The following is an 11,871-nucleotide window of genomic DNA, read 5'->3' as shown; positions in this document are numbered from 1 at the left end:
TTTTCCCTTTGTTTTTTAATTTTCGTGTCTGCTCTTTGCAAATCTCCTTATCCACACCTGTGATGTGTGTTTCCATGGGTGAGTGGGTGGGTGTGATTGCCCAGCTGAAGCTATTTAGGTATTTCAGAAAGGAGGGCTCCACCTTTCTCTTTGGGAAACTTGCCTGCCCCGGAGCTGGATTAACTACTCTTTCTCTGGTCAGCTATTACATGAAACACTAAGTATACAGCTCCAGATGAGTTGTGAAGACCCTTTCTGTTGCAGCAGGATGCTAAGGTAATTGTATGACGAATCTCATTTTTTTTTTCCTTTTAAAAAAAAAAAGGAGTAATTTAGCTAGAAAGTACAAGTGTCTTTCAAATGTGCAGCATGGCCTGTAATGATGGATAGACCTTTATGTGTGTTTAATATGAGATGCTGACTTTAATGACATACAGTGCTCCTAATGGTTCTGAAAAGATGATAGAGATGAAGCAATGTGAAATGGGATGAGGCAGTGTTTGCATTAACCTTTTGCCTTAAGGTTTGCATGTCTCCTGTAATTTACCAGATAGTTTGTTTTACTTTGCATAACTTACACTGGAAAGTAGCAGTGGTGAAGTGTGTCCCAAACAGATTGTGGTTAGCAGTCTTTTTGCTTCGGAATGCTTCATCTCACAGGGGATGGCAGCCTCTTAAAAACAGAGCAGTCCTGTTGCTGGTAACTTGGTGTTTCAGGGTAGAGTCTCTGAGTGGAACTGGCAATCTTTCTGCAAGACATAGGAGATGAAAGAGACTACTAATGGAGAAAAAATATAACAGTAATGAAATTTTTTTGTGTGTTGCTAACCCAAACTTATCATAACTGGATGCTTTGACAAAATATATATTATTTTTATGTAGTAGACACTGTAGGAGTAGAGTCAGATAAATGATTTAGCACAGAAGACAGAACATAATCTGATTTGAATTAGCCAAATGGATATCTGAGAAACTGAAAACGTTTGTTTTCTCTTTTTATCCAAATGTTTATATCAGTTTGTTGTTAAACTATATTTCTTGGTTGATTTCAGATTTGATGAGATGCCTTCTCTTAGAATAAGAATTCTGACTTTTTTTTTCTGTATGCAATTCTATCTGAGCATGTTTAGTACAGTGATAGTCCACTCAGAAGTTCCATGTAGATGTGGAATGATATGTGAAATGTTATTTTTCAACTATCAGTTAAGTCATGCACTTAGGCATAATGTACTACCTACTCTTCTACAGAAACAAGTTTTTGTTTAATCTCCAAAATAGACTACACCACAAGTCTTTTAAGATTCCTGACAGAGATGTAACCTCAAAAGAGACATCTATAGGCACACTTGCTAAATAACTTGGATGATCAAAACCAGCATATGCAGTACAGGACCCACTGCAGGTTCAGGCAAAGCTGTGGTGAAAGAGACGAGAGCGAAATGTCCAAAGGTGATGATATGCCTCTTAATAAAGCAGTTGTCAGTGCAGTGACATGGGTGATCATGGATGTGGTCTGTTTCAGGGTCCTGTGGAGCTCTGCATAGAGGTGTGAGGAGTTGTTGATGTCATAGTCCTTAATAAACGATGTTCTGACAGTGTCTGCAATTAAATAAAAAGATTAAAGACTCATAGTGTAAAGAATGAGCAAGACACAAATATATTCTGTGAAAAATGGAGGGGAAAAAAATGTGTGGGGGTGGTTGTTGTTGGATTTTTATAATATAAATAAAGGAATAAAGAAAGAATGGACAAAACTGCATTAGTTAAGTTGTGGAAATCAAAGCACATAATTCTTGAAAAATGAAATGAGAATGAGAAAAGACATTAAGCTGTTATATAGTGAGACCTGGGGTCAAAATCACAAGTAATCTGGATCAAAGCTAAACAACTGGTGTTTTTACATTAGCGTGTCCACGAATGTGAAGAAAAAGACCTCATGCTTATAGGGAAATGGACTGGAAAAATTTCCCATGTAACTTATTAAGAAAGGCATTTCCATTAGAAAAAAGAGGTGGCCTCAAGGCTGTCTTATAAGTCACTGATGACATCTCTTGTATGTACCTCTCATTAATTAAACTCAAAGTTGAACAACTCTGAAGAAAAACAGCTAGTACAATAATTAAATTGAAAGCTCATATTGTAGGTTGAGAGAAAAACAAATTATTTCATTTTCTTTGGTATAATAACAGTTAAAAGGGATGTAACTTCTTCTGAAGAGCAAGAGGGGGAAGTTACTGGTCTTTAACGGAAAGAACAATAATTATGTAAAAGTTAGCAGTTATAGACTCCACAATAAAGTTTAGGCTGAATACTGGAAGTCAGTGGAGAGGGTGGTGAAATGGCTTTGTGAATTGATTGATGAGGGTACATATTTTAAATCTTTTAAGCTGGGGTGGGATCTTTTTGTGAAGGGATTATGATTCTGTTTGCTGCATCTGATAGACTGAATTGAAGAATTGTAAATGTAACATCATAGGATAATGTTTGTTGTAGTGCTTTGGAGGCAAATTATACTTTTTAAGATAAAAAGGTAAATAGCTTCTTGAAAAACATGCTGAGTTTACATATTTTCCACCTGTTTGCATAGGTTTTGAATTTGTTAGTCACCTGACTTGCGTAGTGGTTCCATTCCTTAGGCGGATGAGTGCCCATTCACTCCTTTAATTTTATTTATTCTCTCCATCTCTTCCTCTCTTCTACACTTCCTCTTCCAGAATTGCCTGTCCTACCTGTGATCAAGGAAAGAAAGAACTGAATTCCACTGATTGTTGTTCTTGCTTTGAAAGTCTCTGAATAGGCCCCATTGAAATATGTCCATTGAAAACACTTAGATTTTTGCACTGGGAGAGACCTGTCCTTACAGATTATTTATATTATTCCTTTCATTTGAGAAGGATGCAGCATTTCTTGTTTTACAGAGCATATTTCCATTTAAAGATTAAATACAAAATTCCAAAATATTATTGCTGCATTCTTCAGTATGTACTGTGCATTCTTTAATGCTTTCCATTAAAGATGTACCCTCTAAAAGCAGAAGGCCAAAAATAGTCATAAAGTTGCTTTTCAAACTATGAGGGGGAGAGGGATCAAATATGAAAGTAAATTGCACGACCACTATATCTGTGGAGTACATCCTTTGCAGAAAAGCACTCTAGCTCCTATGTAAGAAAGAAGAGAGCCTTGGATGATAATATGTAAAGCATGCAGTTTGGACTAATGTTTTCATTTAAAAACTTCAAGCAACATCATTATAATGTTTACAAGGATCCCATATTGTACTATTCTATTTGAAATATTTTTCAAATATAATGCATCTGATAAGCAATACTTGAATGTGACTGTTTAAAAAAGTTTAAATATATTTTATTATGTATTTTTAGAACAAAATTGGAGATGAGCTTGAGGCTTCTGTGCCAATATTTAGAAAATAAAATCTCCCATGGATAATGTTGTGGATTGAAATTGTAGAGCAAAGTGAAATGTTAAAAGCATTCACTGACTAAAAGTGAAATGAATAACAAGTAAATGTGTTCTTCGTAACAGGTACCAGTCTCTATATGTTTTGTTGTTCCTGTGTAATATCAGATAAGCATGGTTGAGATCCAGCCAGTGGGATCTAGAATGGGCTGAACCATTCTCCATCATGGGCTGAATAGCTCTGTATGTTTGAACTGTGATTCAGAAATCTGGCCCCAATGTACATTCCTAACTCTGAGTGACTTGATCTTCAATTGGATCTTGTCCCGGTGGACAGTGCTGAAGGGATTGGAAATGATTGAAACTGTTAGATACAGCTAATGTGGATACACAACACAAATGGATCATTGTTAAGCGTGTTTTTTACAGTACTAATATGTCTAAATGTTATCAAATGCTTCCGAAGTTTCAGTATGAGAAAATCATGGGTGCTATTCTGACATTTCTGCACCTTAAAGTGGCATTTCAGTAGCATGACAGGGAGAACCCTGAGCACCAATAAACTCAAAAAAAAAAAAAAAAAAAATTGGAACAGGAAAGTTGATAGCAAGATTGAATGGTTAATATGTGTTTCTGTGCATTTTTTTTAAATGGTGGAAACCTAATTATGGGAACTTCAAATGCATACAGCTTCAGATAGTCACACTCGAATACTATATGGAGGTCTTTGTTCCTTAAATGAACATGAAGAAGAACATAGAATCATCCTGGTTGAAAGGGACCTTCAAGATCACTAAGTCCAAACATAAACTAAATCCCCCTACCATAACCTAATCTACCCATTCAGTGCTTGATTGAAGCAGTGACATGATTTATGTCACTAAGAACTATATAGTTCTTTTAAACACTTCCAGGGATGGTGACTCCACCACCTCCCTGGGCAGCTTGTTCTACAGTTTAGCCACTCTTTCAGTAAATTTTTTCTAATATCCAGTCTAAAGCTCTAAACCTCTTGCAGCTTCAGGCCATTTCCTCTTGTCATTATTCACTTGAGAGAAGAGGTCAACTCCTACCTCCCTACAACCTCCTTTCAGGTAGTTGTAAAGAGCAATGAAGTTACGTCTCCCCTCAGTCACATGTCGATCAGAGTAGTTTATAATTCTATTTTATGACGTCTGTTTAATGCTGATTCAGAATAAAGGCTGCTGCTATTTCATGTCCTCCCTCTTTAGTGAATAAGTAGTTGAAATGAAAGCTATTTTTCTGTCAGAAAAATGGTGATTCAGGAAAATAATCTATTTTTGTGTAAAAAGCATTGTTTTTTTCAAATATTGTTGTTGTCTGGGGAGGCTGAATGTGCCAAGAATGGGCATGGTGAAGTCAGTCAATGTAAGCATTTACTTTGGTTCTGTCTGGTTGGTTTTTGTTTTGCTTTGAAAGCATGTGCTCCTGAGCTTGATGTCAGCTCAGGCTATAACTGTTGTTCTTTTCTTGAGAAGTTAAAAAATATCCTTTTGTTCTGAGATTAAAACTTTGATATTTTCTCATGAAACTATACTCCTCCAAGCAGCCCTGGAGGACTGTGCATGATAGGTGTCTCAAAACCTTCAAAATAATCTACATCATTTCTGACAGCTTGGACAAACAGACAGCTATTAGCTGAGTCCCAAAGGACAGGTTAGTAGGCCAGCCTTAGTGTGAACATATTTATAATCTTCATTGTTTTCAAGATTATGAAATGGACAATTCCAGAGGGCATGGGTTCTGCTTCTGCAAAACAGAAGCTCTAGCATTAAGACAGCTCTGGTTGCCAAGTACAAAAAGGTAAACATCAGTGTCAGTTCTAAACAGTTCAAAATTTAAGCTAAAGAAATGGAAGAATTATTTTGTTTTAAACCATACCAACTGTCAGACCAGTCACTGGAGTAATTTAATTTTAATTTTCCTGGCTCCAGTTTGTTGAATTTCAGAGGTTATCATAAATGCCATCCTTGGACCATTTTATACATTTAGTAATAACATGAGACTGGTGAGCCATTTCTAAAAGGAATATATCCATGGAACTCTTACTATTTCCTTCTGACTAGCTCCTATTTTATATATAACTAATTGATAAACAGAATTATTGAGTAGTTTGGGTTGGAAAGGGCCTTTAAAGGTCATCTAGTCCAACACCCCTGCAGCAAGCAGAGACATCTTCAACTAGATCAGTTTACTCAGAGCCCGTCTGACCTGGCCTTAAATGTTTTCAGGGGTGGGGCATCTACCAACTCCCTGGGCAACCTTATCCAGTGTCTCACCACCCCTGTTGTAAAAAATTTCTTCCTTCTAAATCTACCCTCTTACTTTAAATCCATTACTCCTTGTCCCATTGCAACAGGCCCTACTAAAATGTTTGTCTTCATCTTTCTTATAAGCCCCCTTCAGGCACTGAAAGGCTGCTATACAGTCTCCCCAGAGCCTTCTCTTCTCCATGCTGAATAACCCCAACTTGTTAAGCCAGCCTGTCTTCATAAGAAAGGTGCTCTGCCCCTCTGATCATTTTTGTTGCTCTTTTCTGGACCTGCTCCAATGGGTTCATGTCTTTCTTGCCCTTAGGTCTCCAGAGCTGGTCACAGTACTTCAGGTGGGGTCTCAAAGAAGCAGAGTAGAGGGGCATGAGAGCTGTCACCTGTGAAATTTGGCAATCTTTGCTTACTTAAAGAAACATGTAATAATGAAGTAGCAGACCTTATACAATACAGAAGACTTTTTGAAAGATGTACTTCATACAAATGCCGTTAAGGTGTTTTTTTTTCTTTTCAGAGGGTGGATGGCTGCAATTTTCTGAGAGTCTGATTACTTCACAAATATACTTGTAAAACCTAATTATAACCTGCTTGCAGTTACTGAGTATATTTCACAGTAAAATATTACTGTGTAATGATACTGAATTATTTTAATGAGCAAGACACCTGATGTTGTAGATATGAATAAAATTTGAAGTTTAACAAAGGAGACATCCACTAGGGGATCAGAAGTATCATTCAGTGTAGAAAGGCTCCTTCATTCTGTTCAATTTTCATTATTCTGTCTTTGAATCCTGGCATCAGAACCACCTTCCTTTTACTTGAGCAAGAAATGAGCAAGACACCTGATGTTGTAGATATGAATAAAATTTGAAGTTTAACAAAGGAGACATCCACTAGGGGATCAGAAGTATCATTCAGTGTAGAAAGGCTCCTTCATTCTGTTCAATTTTCATTATTCTGTCTTTGAATCCTGGCATCAGAACCACCTTCCTTTTACTTGAGCAAGAACAGATGTCTCTCCCATTGGAGCCTATCTCTTCTCTTATCCAGCCAGAAGGCTCACTTTCAAGTTACATGAGGCAAGAGGTACTCTCTCTCCCTATGAAGTTAAGTGAGCTGTCAATCTCATCTCCTGCTGACTGAGGAGCAGGGAACCGAGATCATAGTGGTACAAGAAAGCTGTACTTCCGATGCGCTTGGATGTCAGGAAGGGATTCATTAGAACTAAAATGTCATTCTTGTAAAGCACTGCCTTCAGTGAGGCAATTGCTTTTGTTCTCTGCTACCCGGTGCTATCACTCCTTGAGACAGGTAGACTGGATATCCAACAGCAAAAAGGATTTAGCCTTCCTATGTAGACCAGAGAGACCTTGCAAGGATGTCATTAAAGCTGGTGGAACAGTAAATCTGCTGCACCACTGTATCTAAGTGAGGTTGGAATTAATGCCCTGATGTTCTTAGTCTAGGCAGCTTTTAATACGTTTTCACAGTTTGCTGGAGCACAAGTATTTCTCACAGTTTTTGGTGTTTAACCAAATCAGAAGCACAATGAAGAGACTTTTTGCTCTTGATTTCCTTTACGCTGTTTAAACAATAAAGTCACTTTTAAACTATGTTCACACCACTTAAAATAACTCAGTGTATCTTGTATCTTTGAGAATTTACAGAGCACAGGTAAGCTGCATTTTTAATATCTATTCACTTCTGGATGGTTTGTGGAAGATTGGGTTTCCATACTGAAACTTAATAGTAAGATCGTGTTTTATTCCTACCTGCCAATACAAAGCAGCTAGAGCTTTTACATCCGTGACCTAGTATTTCCTATTAGGCAGTTGCTTTTTCAGCAATGGAACTTCGAGGTGCATTTCAGTCACAGTTGGATAATATGGATTCAGGACTCTTTTGCTATGTCCTACTTCTTAAAAATCAGAATAATAATCTTATTGCAGAGATGGCATAGATATAAATACACTACTGATGACGCAGCTACCCTGCCTTTGGAATGAGCGTTTATGATTATCTAAAATGGATTATTAAATTTTGTGACAAACTCCAAAATTTTCACTGGAGTTTTCCATAGCTTGTAACTGAGGAAAATTCAAACTGCAAATAGGAGCCTTGCCTCTGTATGCCAGGGAATTGCTGATCCTGCTATGTCTGTAGTCGCAAAGCAGGAATATATTAAACAAGGTTATGATTATACCTAAGCAAAAATATACAAAGAGGTTTCAGTTTCTTTGTAGAGAGAGTTTTGGAAACAGCATCTTGGGAAAAGCAGGAGTATGAGAAACTGTTCTCTGGCAGGCTGAAGTTGTTAATACACAGCTGTTTTTGCTGGAGTTCTGAAAGGGACTTACACCTGTGAATTGTAAACTTGCTGCTCATGTTGCCATCAAGACACCTGTTCAGGCATACAAATAGTTGTGAATAAATCAACTTGAGGAATTTGGTATTCTCTGCTTCTTTAGCAATAAATTAATTGCTGCATCTGGAGTAAATTCTATCCCAGCCTCTGGGAGATCACAGCAGTATTTCTTTCCCCAGAGTCTTTACTTTTATTTTGTAAGTATTGTTGTTCAGGTTTTTTTTAATACTACATTATGATTTCACCACTTTATGTATGTGGCTGTCTGACTGCTCATACAAAATTAGGAGAACCTATCAGACTCTAACAGAAAAAAATCATTCAGCACCTTGCTGCATAAAGGAACATGGTAAGAATTCTAGGAAGAAGAACCAGTCTAACAGTCTGAGGGTTTTTCACTAGTTAATGCCAGACACTACTGTAAAGGTTCTCTTCCTGTACTTATGTTTAACTCGCATCTTTTTCTTGCTGTAGACATTCTAAAATGCTCTACAGAGACAACCGATTGACTTTATCACAGTAATCCTTTACTTTATGTCTTACAACCAGGATAGGGTTTTTTATTGCTTTTTTTATCTGGAAAACACTGGATGTTATAATACTATGAGAACAAACTACTGTACAATTCAGAATTCTTCCCTTAGGCTGATATTCCTCAGGATATTTGTGTCTGCTGGCAGGTCCTATTTATATTCTGCTTTCACATGGGTATTGAAAAAAATACCTAGAATTCTCTGACATGATAAACTTTATACTTTTACTTCAAAGTGCTGTGTTTTAATTTAAAATTATTCTTACTCCAATGTTAATTTGAAATGCAGACCATAGCCAAGTGAGTTTCTTAATTGGCAATATTAAAAATTATCCGTCTTTAAGACCTATAACAGTTTAAGCTACCAACATTAAACTACAGCTCAGTAAGGCAGGGTTTTTTGTGTTCTTGCACCAAAAAATATAAAATTCAGCATTTAGTACTCTTTCACTGAGTCTTTTTTCCCATTTTATCCTGTTTGCTTTCCTGAACTACAGTAACAATATCTTTGTGCTGAGAATTACTCGTAAGCAAATTTTATTTTTAGTAATTTTATTTTCGGCACTTCTCTCTCACAACTGTTGTGCAGCAGTGTTTGCCCTCTCTTAAATACATTGTCACTGCTGCTGTTGTTCAGCTTTGTCCAGTGGTTAAGCCTGCTGGAACTCACTCTGTCTGACATGGGGCTGGCTCCTGGTCTCTTCTCACAGAAGATGCCTTTGTAGGTTCCCAGAATGAAAACCTTGCCACATAAACCCAATACAAATATTTGTGAGTAACTTACACTGAGGGGTATGAGGCTTTTTCCTAACTATTCTCTATTATGACTTCTTTTCTTGAGGAGCACTAAAAGTAAATGGCTACACTGATGCCTGACCTGATAGTTGATATCCACACTTAAACCAGAAAACTTTTCAATGGAGGTTTGTCTTGCTTTTTTCTAGTTCATGAAGAAACTCTTTTTAATAATTCCTATAAACTAGTTTTAAGTGTCACTAAAAAAATGAGAAGAGGAACTGTCTTGTTTAAGGCCAAATCTACTGTAACCTTAGGAAGTAACATATACCTAGTTAAATTAAAGTTGTAGGCTTTCCTTTGGTTATATAGTACTTTTAAAAATGTGATTTTATTCAACTCAGGTTTGACTGAAGAACTCATTACAATTTCCTAACTTGGTGTTGTACTGATATATATAACAACTTTTCAGGTAATGATTTTTCTTCCATCTTACAGATTTCAATAAAGAAAATAATATTTTAACTAGTAAAGGAGATACATCTAAATATTTTTAGTGTTTATTTAAAATCACAGAATTATCTTGATGGGAAAAGGCCTTCGAGATTGAGTCCAACTCTTAACGTAACACCAAGTCCTTAACTAAACTATATCCCTAAATACTGTGTGTAAATTACTCTTAAATACCTCCGGGGATGGTGACTGCACCACTGCCCTGGGTGGCCCACTATTCAATAGCAGAAGGAAGAAATTATTTTAAATTTTGAAATGTTATTAAACTATGAAATTCTGGAATTTAATATACAATTTTCTGTTAAAAAAGAAGTGCTTAAAATCAAAGAGTATGTTCTTAATATTGCAGTCACACATAAGCACCCATTAGAACAACAGCACGTGATAACCAATTGCTCAGGTAATAATGGAAGCTTTACAAAGGTTTTAGGTATGGCAGCAGAAAGTTTCATCAACTATGACAATTATGGATTTCTAAAGACACTTGCAAATTGGAAACTGAAGGTGACACCAGCTATTTTTTTACTTTTGTTTTGGAGACTTACAAGAGACTTGCTTCTGTAAAAGAGTATTTTTATAAGATATGCATCTCTTCCTGCTCCATTTAGGAGTGATAACCTTTATTTTGTTTGTGGAGTTTATTAGAGTAGAGATGCTATTTCACAGAATATTGACATGGATGCCCATGCAGTTGCACTGCAGTCTGAAGCAGTCCTTTGCATACTACAGCCAGCTTACATCGTAACACTTTTGCATGTATTTTTAAAATTATTTTTACTTCCCCTGGGATTTATTTCACCACTCCAATGAGCTTGCTGAGAAGATATTTATAAATCTCTAAGGTGTGACCTGACAGTAGACAATTTGTGAAAAATATCTTGTACTTATTAGAGATTCTAAGTATTTCTTATGGAAGATGTAGTAAAGTTTTATTTCTATATGAAACCCTTTGTTTGTTTTCACTTTAGGAATGGCAAAACTTTGATTCTCCTTTGTATATATCACCTCAGGATCTTTATGATACAAATCTTTGTTTTTATATGCCTCTCTGAAATCCTGATGTGAAGAAAAGCTTTGAGCTGTGGAGCAAAAGAAATGCTTCCTTTTTTATTTCATCACTTTTTTGTCTAAATCTTCCAGTAAATGTCATTACAGTTTATCCACTGACTTATACATCATGCAACTGCTGTTTGACCAAGGGTTGAGTAATAAGGAAGGCATTTATACTTAGGCCTTTTGCTTGGCATCAAGAGGGCTGGTAGTAGCAGTGAAGAATAATTTGTAAAGAAAGCTGGTCATCCTTTTATAATTTTGTTTGGCTAAGAATGAGTTAATAAAGTGTGTCATTTGACTTTACAGGCAAAATAATCATTTAAACCAAAGATTCTTTATTAGCCAAGAATTCTGGGTTCTTTGAAACATGTAAAGAACCCTAAAAATTATTCTTGTTTGGCTCCTATTTTAAATGTGATTGCAAAATAAAATATCTGCAGACCCCTGAATAGCTCTACACTACGGGCTATATCCTCTTCTGGTGACAGCATATGACTAAACACTTTTAATTGCTGTTATGGGATCTCCACCAATTCTATTGAAGAATGACAGTAAATATATTTCCACAGAAATTCTAATCATACCATAACTTACTATCAATGATGCCAGCAACAGCAAAGGATGCAAGACTAATTAAAACTAAGATTTCCCAGGAGTCAGCATCACTTACTCTAGCCCAGGTTTCCATGAGAAAGGAAAAGTTAACAGTATTTATTTAATCAGAGTTCTCCACTTGTTTTAATTGAAAGCTCCTTCTCTGCTTGTAGTCTTAAAATGAGCTAGAGAAATAACGTTCTTGGAGTTTTAGCCTGCCATAGAGGTGAGCATGTGGAAGACACTCTACATTTAAAAATGAAGTAGAGAGCTTGACTCATAAATACAGAATAACTTAGCCAGATATACTGATTGCTCATCTAACCTCACTGGTGTGGGCCACCACACTTCATGTTATTCCTATTTATTGA

This window comes from Chaetura pelagica, unplaced genomic scaffold, assembly GCF_000747805.2.
Source record: "Chaetura pelagica isolate M959 unplaced genomic scaffold, ChaPel_1.0 scaffold142, whole genome shotgun sequence".
Classification (NCBI taxonomy): domain Eukaryota; kingdom Metazoa; phylum Chordata; class Aves; order Apodiformes; family Apodidae; genus Chaetura; species Chaetura pelagica.
Note: the sequence above shows the minus strand (reverse complement) of the source record.